Source organism: Anomaloglossus baeobatrachus, chromosome 1 (assembly GCF_048569485.1).
Source record: "Anomaloglossus baeobatrachus isolate aAnoBae1 chromosome 1, aAnoBae1.hap1, whole genome shotgun sequence".
NCBI classification, from domain to species: Eukaryota; Metazoa; Chordata; class Amphibia; order Anura; family Aromobatidae; genus Anomaloglossus; species Anomaloglossus baeobatrachus.
Window position 1 is genome coordinate 716,198,080 of NC_134353.1, and position 21,060 is coordinate 716,219,139.

The 21,060-nt window shown below is 49.0% G+C and overlaps 1 long non-coding RNA gene across 1 annotated transcript in view; it reads right to left on the bottom strand.

Annotated features, from left to right (window-relative positions):
- Positions 1-1,767: 1,767 nt before the first annotated feature.
- Positions 1,768-21,060, bottom strand: part of LOC142299064 (uncharacterized) — a 58,838-nt gene continuing 39,545 nt past the window's right edge. Inside the window, exons 3-4 of the long non-coding RNA XR_012752648.1 lie at positions 2,169-2,251; positions 1,768-1,865 (exon numbers count right to left, since the gene is read on the bottom strand). This is a non-coding gene — a long non-coding RNA (uncharacterized LOC142299064). The remainder of the gene's footprint in view (positions 1,866-2,168; positions 2,252-21,060) is intronic.

Sequence of the window (21,060 nt, forward strand, 5' to 3'; positions counted from 1 at the left end):
ACCGCCCAATGAAACTACAACTCCCAACGGGTCCCGGGGCCACCATCCCTGCCCACAGAGGGGTTAACAACTTGCTGCATAACATCTCCCCCGGGTATCCCGCAATAGCAGCGGTGGTGTCCACCTTCACCACAACCCGTGGGTGGCATCACAAACTCAAACACGGCTCCGGCCGTACACCTACGTCCCCTGAACTGCCAGCCGCCCTTTCAGATAGAAGTGGACCATGGGGCCCCCGGGTCCGGAGACGCTCGAGCCACCCACCAGCAAGCCCGGATCCAAGCGGCTCGGTCGCGGCCGAGCTCGGGGCGGTACAGACTCAATTTACTAATTCTGTGACATCTGGAGGCAAATGGTCACTCAGGATTTTATTTAAGGGTACCAAACTATAGGGGCTAAATACAAATGTACATAACAATTTTTAGATTTATAGTTTTATCATATTTAGAAAACCATATATCATTTCCTTTAGATTTCACAAATAATTGCTACTTTGTGTTGATATATCACATAAATTCCAGTAACATATTTAATTTTGAGGGTGTAATGTGAAAGAAAAAAAACATAAAAAGTTCCCAGTGTATGAATACTTTATCAAGCCACTATATTTATCCTGGAAACAACACTCACCAGAATGTAAGAAGTGATGGAAGAAGAACAGCAACTTGTGCATGTTCAGTGTCACTCTATGTCTGTTGGGGACTTTGAAGGTTCATGTAACCTGCAGCAGGAAAAAGAGTAAAATAAGAAATGAAAGAGGAAGACCTGCAGGTGGTGTGGAGGGTGACATTGAAATTGACATTGAAATAGAACAGGCAGGGCATGATGCTAACATTCAGAGTGAAATCTACAATAAATCTGGCCATAACAACCATCTGTCTCAGAGTGGTGATGAACTGATGAAACCGTATTAATGGGGCAAAAAAAACAAGAACTGGAATGTCATGATGTGCAGAACATTCTGTGCTGTTCTTCTATGCTCTACTGCAGAGCCGGTATATGTTGCTCATGGTGCAAAGTGTTTTGCAGGATGAATGATCTACTGGTTGTTACACAGCACTGGGTTCCACGTTGGTCCTGGGAGGTGCTCACTCAGATGCTTCTCGTTCTCGGTGATTGCTCTGCTTCATTAGGGAGCATGTTAACTCAGGATGCTGCTGTTGTACTTCCTGGTTACAGTTGTGCTGTTTGCTTCCATGGTACTCAGTGTTCAGATCTTGGCCTCTCCACTCCGGACTTTGTTGACCCGTCTCTGCCTCTCTCCCCCTGTTTCTGTAGTGCCTTCCCGGCTTCTGACCTAGGACTTCCTGCTGACCATGTCCCCGCCTACTTCTTGTATTTTGTATGTACTCTCCTGGAACCCTGACCTTTGGCTTGTATTTTGACCTCATCACTGTGCCACCCCCCCGTGTACTGTCATGTCCTAATGGTTTATTACCTGTCTGACTATCTCTACATTTACTGCATGCAAGTAGTGTCTAGTGCCACCTTGTGACAGTCATCACATGGAATAAATGGTCAAATTCTCAGGTCCTTCCATCAACGTATTGTTATTGAGGGGTTCTAGCATGGTTGCTGGCTGTAACACCTAAGAGAAGCAGGTTATCTTTCACAAGTGTAGATAACTTTACTGTTGTCAAAATAAATCAGGCATCGATCAGTACCAATTTTAATTCACCTATAGATGCTGGTAGAGGGGATGATGATCCCACGTAGTCAATTACTCAAAATCATCACACTTTCAGAAGTAGTTTGTAATGGTGTTCAATATTTATTAACAAATATGTGGAGAAAACAATAGGTAGTGCCGGGAATAAAAGACAAAACAACGTTTCGACACTAGGCGGGTCTTGATCATGCTGTTGCTGAAATAGTGAAAACACATAGAATAAATAACCACATATTGGTGAAATAAAGGTATTCTTGAAAAAACATAAAAAAATCTATACAGTATACAGTATTGTATTTGAGATAAAAACAGGATGACATTCAATAAGTACTGTATAACACATATACTGTACATCATAAATGCAAACACTTGGTATTGTAACATAGATATTGAGAATCAGAGTATAAGTTTGACAATGCAGCAGGTATGGAAAGGAGGAAGAGGGGGAAAGGAGAAAATAATGGGGAGGGGAAAGGGAATAAACTTGGAAAATATGTACCTCAGGTCTCAGGTATGTTGTGCAAAGAGTGCCTATATCCATCCCACGCCTATATCCATCTGGAGTAGTCAGTACTGGGCACCCTGAATGATACAATAAGATTAGATGCATAGGTACTTAGGATTAGATCCTTAGGTACTAAGGAATAAGTAACAATGGCAGAGGGAGGGGGGCAGACAGTAGAGGTACCTTCCAGGTTTTGATTAATTCAGTGCACCAGTTCCTTTATATGGCTAGGTTCTTTTTAATGTGTAACCTAGAAGAGTGATATAGGTATCCTAAGTACATGATAAAATGCACGGAGTATGACCGGGTGGTGTAAGTTTAGTATCAGTTTACCTTAGTGGTAGAGATCTGTGCTCTTGCACCTGAGTCCTGGTCACAGAGATGTGGATGTGGCATGCAGTGCACAAGGTTGGCTGTGTTATATGCCATATCGGAAGTGCGTCATGATAGGGCGGGGCCTGCGCATCACTTTGTCCTGCAGATTGTGTGTACTGGCAACCTAACAGTTGCTATGAGCGGTGTGGGGAGTGCGCATGCACAGGGCCTACTGCTGGGATTGCTAATGAGGAAGTCTGTACCTCACTGTGTGACATGGTCTGTGTAATAGCAACTAGCTCGTTACAAAGGTACTGCCATGCAGTGTGTACAAGCAGATGGAAATCCTGATACATATAGGGTGAATGGAGGAGAAGCAATATAAAGAACATAAGGGAAGAGAGGCAATAAAGGGGATGTCTTTTACTAAGAGACCGAAAATATATCAGTTCAGAAGAGATATAGCTTTATTTATAGGAAAAAATGACACCAATATTATGAAAAAAGGGGGTATAAAGCATTATAAGCAGGGTACCTAGGTTATAAGATGCAATAAAGCAATAATTTGTATTTACAGGCAAAGCTGACAGAGGTTTACATGCAAGGGTAATAGTAAATAAAGTAATAAAAAATAAAGTAATACATAGTAGAACTGGGAGAAAAATATTCTGCTGCACTAAATGCCTATTATTATCAAATAAAGAGCTGTGATGCCATTACTAAGGTGATTAATACACACAGTACACAAGAACAAAGAGTGTTATGGAGAATTTGTGAGGGCCGACTTGTGGAATGTCCATGAGTAACTGGGTCTATATAACTAGCTAGGGAAGAAATATAGGGTTAAGATGCATTATAAGGCTATGTGCCCATGTAGCGTTCTGTCCCTGCACATATTTCTGCAACGATTTGAACAACACACATGCGCTTCAAATCGCTGCAGAAACAGTCAGCAATAAAAAAAGCGGATTTCATGCGTTCTGGGTGCAGCCCCTCCCATAGAGCGGGGGCTGCATGCAAAGCGCATGAAAGAAGTGACGTGTCACTTCTTATAATGCAGCGCTTCGGCAGCCGAATTGCTGCGTTCTAATACGCCACGTGGGCATGGATTAGGCACAATCTTCATAGATTGTGCTGGGAACGCAGGATGCATGCAGTTACGCTGCCGTGCAGAACGCAGCGTAACTGCATGAAAATACGCCATGTGGGCACATAGCCTAAGAGCTTGACAGACTGTATTCTACTCACCTACCAAGGCTATTAAGAAGGAGGGCACAAAGCCTCCATGGCTTGTGGAAATGTCAGCAAGAAAGAGATTTTAGGTTAGCCAATCGAGTTCTCTATTGAGACCTTTTGGGGACAATGTCTGGAGGGTGTAGAGCAAGTCGTTTCCCGCTGTTTAAGGATCTTAATATAATTTCCCCCTCACCTAGGTCTGGGGATGTATTCAAGGATCTGAAAGCATAGTTGTTCCACAGTGTGGTGTGCTTCTTTGAAATGGTGTGGTAGGGGTAGCCAAGTTTTATTGCATCTAATGGTGGATTTATGACTTGCTATTCTATCCTTGACATGTTGTATAGTTTCTCCTAAATACAATAATCCGCAGGGGCACTTTACAACATAGGCTATCAAGTTGGAGTCACATGTGTAATAGCCATTGATGGGATTGCATTCTTGGGTGAATAACTTCACTATCTTTAATTCACCTATAACAGGTGCCGATTAGATTAGCAGCATCATCTATGTATCTGCCTGTTCTTTGTCCTCTACACTGTTCTGCTGCTGCCAGTGCCATTGGATCACACCCAACTGGGTATCTACCCCTATCTAGTGTACCGCTTCTGGTAGCCCTATGCTTCCAGTGATCGTCTTGCCTGGCTTGTCACATTTTCTACTGGATTCTGCTATTGTTATTGTCACTGCACAACCATTACAGCCACATATCAGCCAGCAATAAATCTCCTGCCTGTCCTATACTCTATTGCTGCAGGAGCTGCCATTGCTGCCACTATACTGGAAAATATCTACTTGCCTTACCCATCTCTTTTTACAACAATACAGCGTCTGCTGCTGGGGTTTTGCTAGATACTTACACACATCCATTGCTCTTGTTAATTTTTTTTTGGTTGTCTATAATGAACAGCTGCTGGAAAGTGGACCTCATTCAGGGTGCATAAGTCTGCATGAGGTAGGGATAGAAACTCTGATTACAAGGATGTATCACAATTTACTGAGTGCAGCAATTTTAATAGAGTCACAGTTTTCTTTGCTGCAGTTCTAGCGGGGCTCAGTTGATAAGCTGTGTATAATCCCAAGGAATTTGGCGGAAACGCAAACATCTAAGGTGATGTGGTTTTGATCTAGTCTTATTATATTTACTCTTTCTCATCTTTTCTCACTATGTGGAGGGGCTCATCTGTTACATGCTTATGAGTGAGACAGTCATTTATGCCATAGTATGCTGCATATTATAAAGTATAGACAAAAAGACTTACTGCACTCACCAAACTGACGTGTGAACAGGTGCATAACTGAACATGACATAAAATACAAAAAAAGACAGTTTGCACTCTCATAATGCTAAAGTATGGAAACCATGAATGTGTGAACATGGACCTACATTACAGCTAAGGCTACTTTCACACTTGCGCTGGACGGCTTCCGTTGCTATCCGCAGCCTTGAGGAATTACGGTAACCGTTGCAGGAAACCATTATATTCCTCATAGACTTCTATTAGCTACGGATAGCAACGGATGGTCTTGCATTGCATCTGCCCCGCGGCGTATCAGTTGTTTTGACGCTGACTGTCAGTGACCGTCGGGCGGATGGAACCCTGCATGTAGCGTTTTTCTGCACTTGGCGGAGTGTCATAAAAACGCAACCTGCAGGATTCCGTCGGCGTCCGTTGTTTTTATAATGGACGCCTATGGTGGCGGATTCCGTTAGAAACCGTCATTTTGACGGATTCCGTTAACGCATCCGTCTTTACAGAACTGCGCATGCCCAGATGTGTAGAGTCAAGGAAAAAAAACCTATAACGGATTGCGTTATTTTGTACGATCCGTAGCATCTGTTGTGCCACTATATGCAACGCATCCGTTGCATGCGTCACACAACGCAATGCTACGGATCCCGTCCAACGCAAGTGTGAAACTAGCCTAAGGAAAATCTAAGAAAAATGAGATATTTAGCATATATAAATAGCCATTTTTATATCTGCCCAGTTGCCACGTCACGGCATATCTCATAACTGGGTACCTATACTATGCTGAAGCCTCTCTATGGGTTAAAAACCCCCTGTGTATGGGCAAGTAGGCACCTGCTATATAGGATAAGATTACCTGTGGCAAGTGGGGGAGGGGGCACGGTCAATAGGTATGACCCTCTTAATATAGACAAAAAGACTGACTGCACTCACCAACCTGATGTGTGACTATTCTAAAGTATGTAGCATTCCATTGATATTCTGCACTCACTTTTTGATAATTATTATGTCACTTTATTGTATATTTACATAGTGTTATTTATATATTTTTTTTATCAATTCAAATTTTGTTTACTAATTATTATTTTATACACTAAGCAATTTTTCTCAACATATCTTTTTCTGTTAGCTGTGACATTGTGATATTGTAGAATAACCAATATATACAATCTATATTGATTTTATTCCCTCATAGTTGTAGCACCCAACTTCATTTTATGTATGAGTAATATTGGGCATTTGTGCACCCTGTTTTCTATGTATATTACATATCCAAGTGAGTCAACCAGTATGCACTAACATTGAGAACGTGTAGAAGAGACCTAGGATCAGATTTAGGTCAAAAAATGCTTGAATCTAATCGAGAGCATGCCTGGAAGGATTCAGACAGTTTTGAAAACCAAAGATGGATTTACAAAATATTAAAAAAAAAAATAAATGTAGATATTAAGGAGCAAAACAGTAACTTTGCAGTCACATCACAAGAATCTGCATATCTAATTATATGCTAAATAGTTGCTAGTAAAATTTATGTATGAGATAGCTAATATGATTGTCTATAAAATGAAGGTAGTTTCATATTTAAAACTATAGTGGATGGTGAGATATGGAGCCTGAAAGTCAAAAGTTTAACAGATTCTTACCATTTCACTTCTCACAGTCACTTGTCGCTGAATATTTTTAGCAAAGGAATAGACAGCGTTAAGGTTTCATTTACTATTGTATATTAATTAGTGATGAGAGAGCACTAAAATTCTTGGATGCACAATACTTGAATCAAGCTGGTTGGACGCTCGGACAGGCTTTATTTGAATAACGAGAATAATGGAAGTCAATGGGAAACGCGAGCATTTTTCCAGAAGACCCCCAAGGGGGGCTTGAAAATTGCTGAGGTTGATGAAAACAGCACTGAAGAAAGATGTATGGATATACGTCTGATTCCCAGGCTGCTGCAGGGAAATAAATAAATAATAAAAAAAAATAAATTACGTGGGGGTCCCTCCATTTTTGATAACCCTGCAAGGTAAAGTAGAAAATTGGGGACTGATATTATTAGGCTGAAAAGGCCTATGGTTAATTGCCCCTTCTCAGCCTAAAAATACTAGCCTGCAGCCACCCTAGAATTGACAGATATATTAATTGCGCTAATTCTGGCTCTTTTCATGGCTCTACTTAAAGACATGAAAAGAGGGAGTTAAAGAAATAAAAACAAGGGACAGTCCCTTGTTCACTATTTTAACAAAAATCTTGCAGCTCTGAAGTATTCCATGGTGTTCCCACAAGGTCCACCATTCTTTTGTAGCACAACCTATGGAGCCTCAATCTGAGAATGACTATTCATAGGTCACTCCCAGTCAGGTTAAACGTTATACAGTTGCTAGTTATCACAGAGCGCCGCCTTAAAGGGAGTGACCCATGAAGTGTCGTTCTCACAATGAGGATCTACAGGTTGTGCTACAGAATTGGTGGGTTTTTGGAAACCGCATGGACTACGTCAAAGCTGGAGGATTTTTTGAAACAATAAAATGGTAAAAGAGGGACTATCTCTTCTTTTTTTTTCTTTACCTTGCTCTTTTTATGTCTTTCAGGTTCCCATTTGTAGACTACGCAGGCTCCTTTGGACTTCTCGGGTCTTCATAACTTTTCTTTTTAATAAATTGGTGAACCAGGGCAAACCTTAGAGAATTTTTTTCTAGCATAAAATATTTTGTGTGTTGTCTGCTCTTTCCACTTACTGTGGTAGACACTTCTCCATTACTAACCCATGGGCTTGATTGATGTCAGCTGACAACAACACCCAAAAATATTACCCCACCTGCCACTGTGCCAGGACAAATTGGTAGAGCTAGGTCAACTGCCAGAATTGGCGCATTTAATGTGAGGTGTCAATTGTGGGGCAGCTGCTGGTATTTTTAGGCTGGGAAGGGTCAAATAATCATGGGTCTTCCCCGCCTATAAATACCAGCCTGCAGCCATCTGCTTTGCTTTGGTTGCTATAAAAAATAGGGGGACTACACTCCGTTTTTTTAAATTATTTTCTTTATTTATTAGGTTAAACAATGCTAAAAACACACTTTATTGCCACATGAAAGGCACTAAACGGTGCAAGTGTACATACACTGTTCTAATCTAAATTTGCCTTCCTACATCAACTCTCCCTGAACTGCTTTCTCGACAGTGTTCCTGGCATCAATATTCCTGGTCATAAGCCTTGATGATGCAATGCAGCCACCTAATAACAGTAAGGCCAGTAGCCAACATGGCTACTGCATTGCCATGCATGGCAGGAAATCCCGAAATGTTTATTGAAAGCCGCAAAACATGTGGGCGGGGACTCGAACGTAGCTCTCATCCACCTGTGATACTCGATCGAGTAATGAGAGTAGCTGAGCATCCCGATGCAAGGCAAAGCATACTTGTTCATTACTAATTTTAATTACCAGTAGTCAAAGTTGACATACGAAACGCCCCTTTAACACATGCGGAAGAGTTCCTCTTTAACATATTGGTGAGCCAGCCAATGTACTTATTGTAATTATTGAAATTTTAATAATTAATAGTCAAGGCCAACATTAATAATTAATATTAGAGTTAGTCCTTTAACAATATCTTTACGCTGCTGTACACCATAAGTTTCACAAAGCTTATTGTTTCTCTGAAAACTTTTTTGACTGTGCTACACATGTCTTGACTAACCAGAATAAGCTCAGAATTGGGCCAAGTGTCAATGAGCGTTTGGTTTGTGTGGGAGCCTGATCAGTCTATGAGCACCACTGGGAAGAAACAGGCAGAGATGGGGAGCACTGAGTCAGAACCTTCAGTGACATGATGCCTTTGGACTTGTGATTAATGAAAATTGTTTCTGGTGGCTCTAAAATAGTGCTGTGCTATCACACGCCATGAAATGAGACGATAGATGAATCCAAATGTCAGCAAGCAAACACAGCCCTCTGAATCGCTCTCATAAATCTCTCTTGCTCTGTCTTATTTTTCTGAGGACCTTGTGAGTACTACAGGGAAATGTAGAGACAAGAAAGAAAAGCACTGCATCACACTAGGGAATGCAATAGGTTCAGTTAAGCAAGTGACTCGGGTAAATATAGAGCAAATAATACATGGATGGGCTAAAGTGATGTGAATTCAATATTATGGCTGCTTGTTCAATATCTGCTTCTTTACAAATAACCCACAGATGATCATAAAGAAAAGGAGACCCCCAGCCTGTTCTATTTCTTAAATTAGATATTTTTTAAAGTTCAAATGTAATGCTACTATATATTTCAAATTAAGCTACTAATATGTAATATATAGCCTAGTTGTGTAAGAAAGTTTAGTTAATACTAAAGTGGCATTAAGTACTGTTGATTTACTGTACTATGAGCTTGTTAAATTCAAGACGGTAAAGCAAAAAATGAGTAAGGGAAAATGCATGTCTTGTTGCTGCATCCCAAGTGGTAATCGCTGACCATTGAGGTAATCTAAAGCAAATCTTGCTCAGCTGATCACCAGACCAGCTTCAGTCTGATAGATGGTAGACTCAATGATGAAATATAGAGCAACTGGTGTTATTTTTTTTTAATAAAAGTGCCACAAACAAAAAACTTTTATGCATGAACAAACCTTTTGCGCTCAGTACGAGGTACTAATTTTGGAGGTCATGCTCAGGTGTAAGCAAATGCTATTTAGCAACAACAGCTAAAGGAAAATCTCTATGAATAAAAAATTCTTGGCACAGAGAAGATCAGGGTTTTTTTCTGTCATACTTTGGTTGAGAAAACTGCAAAAACTAAAAACAATCACTATTAAAACAACAAAAAAACAAAAAAAAAAACATTTTTGTAGTATAAACACCAAAAGCTTGGCAAGGAAATGGTCAAATCAAAGCACCACTGCCAGATAACCAATAGGATTGCATTAAACAAATAATTAAGAGGTCCAGATAGATAGATATATACATACATACAGATAGATATGGGTTCAGTTACGATGAGATCCGAAATATTTTAGATCTTACTCAATAACGTCTTAAAAAAAAAAAAGAGAGAGAGAAAAGTAATAAAAACTATCCCAATTTTTCCCTAACCCCAAACCATTTCGAACCCCATTGAATTCAATGATAGGTCAAGCTAAGGCAGAGAAAACGTCCTTGACATCATTGGGGGTTCACAAAGCTTAAACAGCAAAAAAAGGTTTTAGGCTATGTGCGCACGTGTGCGCTCTGCACCGCACCTAAAAGGTGCGCTTCAGAGCGCAGCTGAAAAGCTCTGTTCTGAAGCGCATGGTGCCGGCAGATTCGTGCGCTCTGCATGCTGCCTCTCCCTATAGACAGCATGCAAACCGCACGATAGAAGTGACATGTCACTTCTTAGAATGCAGCGATTCGGGCAGCAGCCGAATTGCTGCGTTCTAATAGGCCACGTGCGCACGGCTCCTGCACAATCTCCATAGATTGTGCAGGGGACGCAGGACGCATGCAGGTACGCTGCGGTGCAGAACGCAGTGTAACTGCATGCAATATGCACACGTGCGCACATCCCCTTACAGTGCAGTACCCCTGTTTTGGCATAGCCATTAGCTTCCTGGAGTATTGACATAACAAATAAAGAGGTGGATGAGAGACAGGTGTAGGGTTCATGCTCCCATACCCCAGCCAGTACAGACAACTTGGAAACCCATCTTGGAGTCTTGATATTTAAAAAACAGACAACACGACAGTGGCATCAATCGCCCCCCCCTTTTTCCTCAGTGTCTTTGCACAGTAAAGAGGTGTGGTCCATGTGTCGCGGGCGGAGGAGGGGACGCTGCGCTCACCCACTGCTCGGGTCCGGGTGCTGCTGCTGCTCGGTGGTGGCTCGAGCGGTGGGCCGGATCTCGGGGACTCGAGCGGCGTTCCTCGCCCGTGAGTGAAAGGGGGAGGTGGTTTGGGTTAGGGATATTGTCCGTGACGCCACCCACGGTTGTGGTGAGGTTGTGACACCACCGCTGCTCTGGACGGGGATCCCGGGAGTGATGACAGGGAGCAGCTTGGATGTTCGTTCTTCCCTCCGTGGGTAGGGGGTTGGTTGTCCCGGGGCCCGGTGAGGGGTAGGGATGGTTGGCAGGCGGGTTACGGGGCCTGGCGAGGTGCAGGGTCGCGGGGGCAGCGCTGTGCCGCACGGCACGGTGGTACTCACTCAACCAGTAACACACACGGAGTCTCTGATGAAACAAATGGCTGGATGGACAGGTCCCACAGGTGGCTGCGGTTGTTCTCCTCCCGGCAGGTTGATGGTGACTGCCTTTCCCTGCACCTGTGTTGTGTACGGTTCCAATGGCTTCCCACCGGTAACCCGCTCCCCAGCTTGGATGGGTGCTGAAGGAGCCCCTTTTGCCCGCAGGCTCTGGCCCTGGGAACTGTAGCCTTGGCGGTGACTGTGTTTCCCTCTACGGTTTGAGCTGTCGCCTTCAATCGGGTCTTGACTGCTGGGAAACCCCGGAGGTTCCCTTCGCTAACGGATTTGACAATTTCAACGGCGACTCCTAGCCTTGTCGTGGTTCGTAAACCCTGCCGGTTGGTGCTGGCTTCTCTTTGTTCACCGGTCCGGTACCGCCGGGCCACCACCCGTCCACGATCCTTACGGCTCACTCTAATCGGCCTCTCCTGCAGACGGTCACCACCGTCTGCCAACCTTGCTGTTCCGTCCGGGCCACACACCCGGACCAACTTCAGACTGCTCTGCTACCACTTCTCTTCCCCGAACTCTTCTCTAGACTAAACTCTCACTGACTCCTTTTCCCGCCTCCAGGACTGTGTACTCCTCGGTGGGTGGGACCAACCGCCTGGCCCGCCCCCTGGTGTGGACATCAGCCCCTGGAGGAAGGCAACAAGGATTTTGTGTTTGGCTTCGGTGTGCCTAACCGGGGTGTGGGGTGTGTTGGTGTAGTACCTGTGACGACCTGGCTTGTCCAGGGTGCCACATTCCCCCTTAGTAAAATGCAGACCGTCCGCGGGCTACCCATCCATCACTGGTTTTATTTACAAACATGTAAAAACATAAGCATTTTTTTCAATCTTCCCACATCGGGAGGCACATTTCTTAAACGTTACTAAACGGTTGTCTTTATTAACGGTACAGCTTCCGCTCTTCTCCCACCCAAGCAACCTGGCCCTGATGCTGCTCCTAAGCAACTGGGCAGCACCCCTTGACCCCAGTCCAGCACCAAGTTGCCCGAGCGGGTTCTGTCTCTTTCAGGGGACCCATGTCCATGGGGACCCCTGAACCCCCGGAGGATCGCCACCGGTTTCGGTAGTGGCGGGCCTGGGCCATCCCTTTCCTCCAGGCCCATCCTCCAAATCAGCCTCTCCGGAGGCGGTCACGGTTTCAAGCCCAACAACATATTTGTTTACATACCACAAGTTCGTGGTTGCCCTGCAAGTTCTCGGGCTTGTCCCTAGCAGTTTCTACGCATTGGTTTGCATACAGTCCCCACGGGGACAACAGTTGCCAGCAACGACCAGTTCAATCAGGTTAGTTAATCAGGTGAACTTTCGGTTGATCATCTTTACTTATCATTCTCAAACTTTCAAACTGGTGGTCCCAACGGAGACAACTTGCAACGGGGCTCCGCTGCCATCACTCTGACTCCTCGGTGTCGGCTAGGGGAGGGGGCTCGGTAGATACTCGGGCCTCTTGACTGCCGCTCAGCTTCGCATCCAACGCGAACCACCCCCTCTCCCCGCAGTGCCTGGTGTACTGCACCAAGTCTCCCGGCATCAGGTTGCGGCCCGGGTGATCCTCTGGCAAATGGGCATTGACGTCCAGTTGGGCCACAAAAACTTCGGCCTCCAGGCCCGGCTCATAGATAAAACCATAGCCCCGACGGACGTCAAACCTCCTCACTTGCCCTTCATAGAGCGGGCCCCGGACACGGAAGGTCGCTTGGTGGAGGCTTTCTTTCTCCCGAATCGTGCGTGCCACCAGCTCCGCCTTCCTTCTCTCCCTCTCGGCAATCTCCAGGCCCAGCGGTGTCGGTTCCCTGTCCCAATACGGGGCCGCTGCGAGCCCCTGCGCACGGGTTGGGCCCCGCGAGACCTTCTGGACACTGCCCAGCACTGGCAATCTGGGTGGAAGGTCCCGCGGTGACTTGGCCTGGGGTGCTGCCTTGCAGCGGCAACCCAGCGCAACCTCAGCCGAGGTGTGGGGAATGGGCACAGGGGTCCTCTCCCGCCGGACCTCCGCCTCCTCCTGCATGAGATGGGCTACCGGGGCCGATGTGGGGTCAGGCACGATCAGCGGTGCCTCTGGTACAGCCTCAACAACGGGCTCGGCCTTCGGCGTCTTCCAAGGAAGCGGTGCTGCACGGTCACGGGCCTCGGCTGCAGATCGGTCCGCCTGGGCGGATGGGCAGGGTACCGCTACCGGTGGGGGTGGTAGCGGGCCTCGTGGCGGGGCAGCAGCAGCCAACACGGGTAGCGGGGAAGGTAGCAGGGCGAGCGGGTGTAGACCGGGCCCCTCGGCCGAGATGACCGACCCACTAGGAGTACAGGGGCGTGGGTCACTTACCCTCTCCTCCAAGACTCCCTCCACCTCGCGTCTCCATATGGCCGCCACCACCTCCGCCATGTTGGCCTCCCACTCCTCCAAGAGGAGTTGCATCCGAATCTGCAGCCGCTGTTGGAGCTGGGCGGTCCTGACCTCCATCCACGCCGCGGTTCCAGGCACGGGGGCTACGGTGCTGCGGGACGGCTGATACATCGCTGCGGCGGCCTCTTCCAGAAACCAACAAAAAGATGGCTGCAGGGTCCTGGCGTCCCTGCTTTTATAACCGCGAGCTACATGCGGCCAGACGCCATCCGTCCCCCTTAGTCTTTTTCCGGCTCCTCCTCTACAGGGGCGGGGTTTCGGCTTTCGCGCCTCCACTGCTCGAGGAGACGCTCGAGCGGGGACTTTTCGCGCCCAAAATGGCGGCTTCTCAAAATTTTCGGCCGGACACCTCCGGCGGTCACAAGGCGCACCTCTACCAGACGGCAGAGTGGTAAGATCCTGTTCGTGACGCCAAGTTGTCGCGGGCGGGGAGGGGACGCTGCGCTCACCCACTGCGGTGGGCGGTGGCTCGAGCGGTGGGCCGGATCCCGGGGACTCGAGCGGCGTTCCTCGCCCGTGAGTGAAAGGGGGAGGTGGTTTGGGTTAGGGATATTGTCCGTGACGCCACCCACGGTTGTGGTGAGGTTGTGACACCACCGCTGCTCTGGACGGGGATCCCGGGAGCGATGACAGGGAGCAGCTTGGATGTTGGTTCTTCCCTCCGTGGGTAGGGGGGTTGGTTGTCCCGGGGCCCGGTGAGGAGTAGGGATGGTTGGCAGGCGGGTTACGGGGCTTGGCGAGGTGCAGGGTCGCGGGGGCAGCGGAGGTGCAGGGTCGCGGGGGCAGCGCTGTGCTGCACGGCACGGTGGTACTCACTCAGCCAATGATGAGGACACAGTTCTCGGTAAAACACACGGCTGGATGGACGGGTCCCACAGACGGCTGCGGTGTTGTTTCTCCCGGCAGGTTGATGGTGACTGCCTTTCCCTGCACCTATGTAGTGTAACGGTTCCAATGGGTTCCCACCGGTAACCCGCTCCCCAGCTTGGATGGGTGCTGGAGGAGCCCCTTTTGCCCGCAGGCTCTGGCCCTGGGAACTTTAGCCTTGGCAGTGACTGTGTTTCCCTCTCTCGGTTGGACGGTTGCCTTCTGTCGGGACTTGGCTGCTGGGAAACCCAGGAGGTTCCCTTCGCTAACGGATTTGGCAAATTCACGGCGACTCCTAGCCTTGCCGGGGTCCGTAAGCCCCTGCCGGGTGGTGCTGGCTTCTCTTTGCGTACCGGTCCGGTACCGCCGGGCCACCGCCCGTCCACGGTCCTTACGGTTAGCTCCAATAGGCCACTCCTGCAGATGGCCACCACCGTCTGCCAACCTCGCTGATCCGTCCGGGCCACACACCCGGACCAACTTCAGGCTGCTTAACTGCCACTTTCCTCCTTCCACTTTCACTTCCAACTCTAATCTCTCTCCACTCCTCAACTCATCTGCCTGCTTTTCCCGCCTCCAGAACTGTGAACTCCTCGGTGGGCGGGGCCAACCGCCTGGCCCACCCCCTGGTGTGATCATCAGCCCCTGGAGGAAGGCAACAAGGGTTTTGTCTGACTTAGATGTGCCTGACCGGGAGTGTGGGGTGCGTTGGTGTTGTTCTCTGTGGCCCCTGGCTTCTCCAGGGCGCCACATTCCCACCGGTTTTATTTTTACAAACTGAAAAATAAACGGTAAACAGATTACAAGCATAATAACATCTTCCCACATCGGGAGGTTCTCTTACTTAAACGTTGCAAACGGTTACGGCTTCCGCTCTCTCCCACCCAAGCAACCTGGCCCTGATGCTGCCCTAAGCAAACACGCAGCACCCCTTGACCCCAGTCCAGCACAAGTTGCCCGAGCGAGTTCTGTCCTTTTCAGGGGACCCATATCCATGGGGAACCCCTGAAACCCCCAGTGGATCGCCACCGGTTCCGGTGGTGGCTGGGCCCCAGCCTGCTCCACTGCGGGCCCTTCCTCCAATCTGCCTCTCCGGAGGCGGCAACGGTGAAAGCCACAAACATAATTATTTACAAGCCACAAGTTCGTGGTTGCCCTGCAAGTTCTCAGGCTTGTCCTTAAGGAGTCCCTTATGCAAAAACTTCTAAACAGTCCCCACGGGGACAACGGTGCCAGCAACGACCGGTCTCAATCAGGCTGACAATCAGGTAAATCTTCGGGTAATCATTCACTTATCATTCTAAGAAATTTTAAACAGCACAGTGGTGGTCCCAAAGGGGGACAATTGCAACGGTACTCTGCTGCCATCACTCGGATTCTTCGGCATCGGTCGGAGGAGGGGGCACGGTACACACTCGGGCCTCTTGGCTGCCCCTCAGCTTTGCGTTCAACGCAAACCACCCCCTCTCCCCGCAGTGCCGGGTGTATTGCACCAGGTCTCCTGGCATCAGGTTGCGGCCTGGGTGCTCCTCCGGCAGGTGGGCATTAACATTCCGCCGGGCTACAAAAACTTCGGCCTCCAGGCCCGGTTCATAGATGAAACCATAGCCCCGGCGGACATCAAACCGCCTCACCTGCCCTTCATACAGCGGGCCCCGGACACGGAAGGTCGCTTGGCGGAGGCTCTCCTTTTCCCGGATCGTACAGGCCACCAACTCCGCCTTCTTCCTCTCTCTTTCCGCGATCTCCGGGCCCAGCGGTGTCGGTTACCTGTCCCAATACGGAGCTGCTGCGAGATCCGGTGCACGGGTCGGGCCCCGCGAGACCTTCTGGACACTGCCCACCACTGGCAATCTGGGTGGAAGGTCCCGCGGTGACCTGGCCTGGGGTGCTGCCCTGCAGCGGCAACCCGGCGCAACCTCAGCCGAGGTGTGGGGGATGGGCACAGGGGTCCTCTTCCACCGGGCCTCCTGCACGGAGTGGCCTGTCGGCTCCGGTTCAGGAAGTTTTTTGGGGGATGCCTCCGGCTCAGGCTTCTGCACCTTCCAGGGTAACACTTCCGGTCGGTCACAGGCTCCGGCTACAGGTCGATCCGCCGTGGCGGACATGCAGGGTACCGCTATCGGTTGCGTGGGTAGCGGGCCTAGTGGCGGGGCCGCGGCGGCCAGTACGGGTAGCGGGGGAGGTAGCAAGGTGAGCGGGCGTGGACCGGGTCCCTCGGCCTCAATGACTGACCCACTAGGGGTACAGGGGCGTGGGTCATTCACCCTCCCTTCCGAAGCTCCCTCTTCCTCGCGTCTCTGCACGGTCGTTACGACCTCCGCCATGTCGGCCTCCCACTCCTCTAAGAGGAGTTGCATCTTGACCTGCAGCCGTTGTTGGAGCTGTGCGGTCCGGATCTCCAGCCACGCCGCGGTTCCAGGCGTGGGGGTACGGTGCTGCGGGACGGCATGAACATATTTCTGGCGGCCTCTTCCAGGAACCAGCAATAAGATGGCCGCAGGGTCCTGGCATCCCTGCTTTTATAACCGCGGGCTACATGCGGCCAGACGCCATCAGTCCCCCTTAGTCTCTTTCCGGCTCCTCCTCTATAGGGGCGGGGTTTTGGCCTTCGCGCCTCCACCGCTCGAGAAGACGCTCGAGCGGGAATCCTCCTCGCCAAAGATGGCGGCTTCTCAAATTTTCTGGCCGGACACCTCCAGCGGTTACAAGGCGCACCTCTACCAGACGGCAGAGCGGTAAGATCCTGTTCGTGACGCCAAGTTGTCGCGGGCAGAGGAGGGGACGCTGCGCTCTCCCACTGCTCGGGTCCGGCCGCTGCTGCTGCGGCTGCTGCTGCTCGGTGGTGGCTCGAGCGGTGTGCCAGATCCCGGGGACTCGAGCGGCATTCTTCGCCCGTGAGTGAAAGGGGGGGGTGGATTGGTTTAGGGATATTGTCCGTGACGCCACCCACGGTTGTGGTGATATTGGTGACACCACCGCTGCTCTGGACAGGGATCCCGGGAGCGATGACAGGGAGCAGCCTGGATGTTAGTTCTCCCCTCCGTGGGTAGGGGGTTGGTTGTCCCGGGGCCCGGTGATGGCGTAGGGATGGATGGCAGGCGGGTTACGGGGCCTGGCGAGGTGCAGGGTCGCGGGGGCAGCGCTGTGCCTCACTCAGCCAATGATGATGACACAGTTCTCGGTAAAACACACGGCTGGATGGACGGGTCCCACAGACGGCTGCGGTGTTGTTTCTCCCGGCAGGTTGATGGTGACTGCCTTTCCCTGCACCTATGTAGTGTAACGGTTCCAATGGGTTCCCACCGGTAACCCGCTCCCCAGCTTGGATGGGTGCTGGAGGAGCCCCTTTTGCCCGCAGTCTCTGGCCCTGGGAACTTTAGCCTTGGCAGTGACTGTGTTTCCCTCTCTCGGTTGGACGGTTGCCTTCTGTCGGGACTTGGCTGCTGGGAAACCCAGGAGGTTCCCTTCGCTAACGGATTTGGCAAATTCACGGCGACTCCTAGCCTTGCCGGGGTCCGTAAGCCCCTGCCGGATGGTGCTGGCTTCTCTTTGCGTACCGGTCCGGTACCGCCGGGCCACCGCCCATCCACGGTCCTTACGGTTAGCTCCAATAGGCCACTCCTGCAGACGGTCACCACCGTCTGCCAACCTCGCTGATCCGTCCGGGCCACACACCCGGACCAACTTCAGGCTGCTTAACTGCCACTTTCCTCCTTCCACTTTCACTTTCAACTCTAATCTCTCTCCACTCCTCAACTCATCTGCCTGCTTTTCCCGCCTCCAGGACTGTGAACTCCTCGGTGGGCGGGGCCAACCACCTGGCCCGCCCCCTGGTGTGATCATCAGCCCCTGGAGGAAGGCAATAAGGGTTTTGTCTGACTTAGATGTGCCTCACCGGGAGTGTGGGGTGTGTTGGTGTTGTTCTCTGTGGCCCCTGGCTTGTCCAGGGTGCCAGAGATGCTTAGAACCAGCCCTGTAAAAAGGCCTGAACCAGCTTTTCTACCTTCACCACAGACAGCAAGATGACAGAGAGATGTAGGCCTCCTTCTCCCAGAACCCTGGCACTATAGACAAAAGACAACATGGAGACCCTACTTGGAGTCTCAACATTTCCAGAAATTAAGGTCAGGTAACAGGAAAAGTGGCAACAATTGGCATAGTCTACAAATAGTCCAACGCCACAACATTGCTGCATGGGTCCGAACTTGGAACAAAGCCTGAACCAGCACTTTTAACTTCACTAGAGACAGCAAGATGACAGACAGGTGTAGGACTTTTGCTCCCAGAACCCTGGCACTACATTGCCTAATCCACACAGTCTGGGACTGGGGTTGCAAAGTCATTGGACATCCATGGATTTGTTCATCTTTATGAAAGTTAGGCGGTCTACACTTTCAGGGGTGCAGCCGAATGTTCTTATCAATTAATACACCGCCAGCAGCATTGAAAACACATTCTGAGAGAACGCTCACTGTCGGGCAGGCCAAATCTTTCAAGGCATGACTAGTGAGCTCTCTGCATGTCAGACTTCTACTCTGCTTTTCTGGTACATGCGATGATCTAAAAAATATGTGCCAAACCTCACAGAAATTGCTTCTGCCACTTGAACTGCTGCTGCTAATGTTTGCAGACCAGGGAAGTATGGTTTATGCTACACACAGGATGTGGGCTGTCATTTCCATTTTAAAAAGTGAGCAGGCAGCGACATTGCCTTCTGTAGCAGCACATCTATCCCAAAATAGTGCTTCAGAAATTTCCGTACAATCAGGTTCATCCATGCAATTCACATGTGATGTCGTCCAGGCATTGTGCAGCCACCAGGTTTGCACTGTTATCTCACACGTCCTTCCCTGGCTCCAGGTTCAGTGAAGACAGTTATTGATCGAGCTAGGCCTGTATAGTGGTTCACAACTCTTTAGCTGTGTGACTGTGTTCTCCAATGCATATTAATTTAAACACTACCTGATTGCATTGACTTACACACTGGATATGGCCTGGGATTTTCATTTTAATAAATCAAGACATGCATGAGTGACAGGAATAGGCCTCTTGCTCCCAGAACCCTGGCACTACAGAGAAGTCACAACTTGGAGACCTATTTTGGAGTCTTGAGATTAAAAACATTGCAGGCAGACAGGAGGACAGTGGCATCAATTCCACCCCCCATTTCCCCATAGTATGGTTGCACACCAAAGAAGTATGGTCCATGCAACACAGAGGATATGGGCTAGCATTTTAATTTTAAAAATCAACCAATGCATGAGGGACAATCATAGACCTCTTGCTCACCGAATCCTGGCAACACAGACAAAAGACAATTTGCAGGCCCATCTTGGAGTCTTGAGATTAAAAACATTGCAGTCAAAAAGTAGGACAGCAGGACAGTGGCATCAATCCCCTCACCATTTCCCCATAGCGTGTTTGCACACCAAGGAAGTATGGTCCATGCAAGATACAGGATGTGGGCTGGAATTTAAATCAAGAGATGCATGAGTGACAGGCGTAGGCCTCTTGCTCACAGAACCCTGGCAATACAGACAACAGACCATTTGGAAACCCCTCTTGGAGCCTTGAGATTAAAAACCTTTCAGATTTCAGGCAGACAGCAGGACAATGGCATCAATTGCCCCCAAATCATTTCCCCATAGTCTGTTTGCACAGTAGGGAAGTATGGTCCATGCAACACACGGACATGGCCTTGGTGTCTCCCATGAGTTAAAAACACCAGGCATTGTAACTTCTGTAACAGCTGAGAGGGTCTCACTCACCCCGAATGTAGCGGGCAAACAAGTGGATATTACGTGGACAAAGACCTGTGTAATAATAGTTTTGATAGTGATGAAGGAGGAGGAAGCAGCAGCAGATGCAGTTGATTTGGCGGCCGGTGGCTGGGTAGGCAGGCTATTTTGCATTTTAGCGCACTAAGATTTCCACAGTAATGCATGTTGCCTACGCATGGCCTACATCATGCATGTAGTACTCAAAGTATTTGAATTTTTGCTTTTACTGAGTTATTTACAACGTTCAAAAAAGGCTAAGCAACTCTTCCTGTGAATTGCAGACCCGCAACAGCTGCAGACCACATCCAGACTTGTGGGGGAGGATGCAGTGCTTCTCATGGTTGCATCACTACGTGTTTGTGCAGGAATCGCCAAAGTGACATCCTCATGTTCCTTCTCCTCCTCATCTGCTGAGTTACTTTGGGTTCACACCAAGGTGATCTAAAACTTCATCATCATGCTCTATGTTGTCCCACTCCTCCTCTGGGCTTTGGTGCAGATGCTTTCCTCCTCTTGAGTCTGGGAATTTTTGGAGAAGACCTCTGATGCCCATGGGACAGAATGTGTGAACACCTCTGCAGCCTCATCTATGTGTTGTTCCCCACAGTCAGTTTGCCGGTTGGAGACTTGTGACGTGGGTGAAAACAAGTTTAATTAAGGTGGCTATTCTGTCTCTTCCTAGAAGCTGTGAATCCAACCGCTCTAATTATCAGTCCCTTAGATAACTGTATGATTGTACTCACTCTTCAAAGCATCAACAGATAGTTCAACTCAGCCCAAATGATGACTTGTAGGAAGACAAGGAGAAATG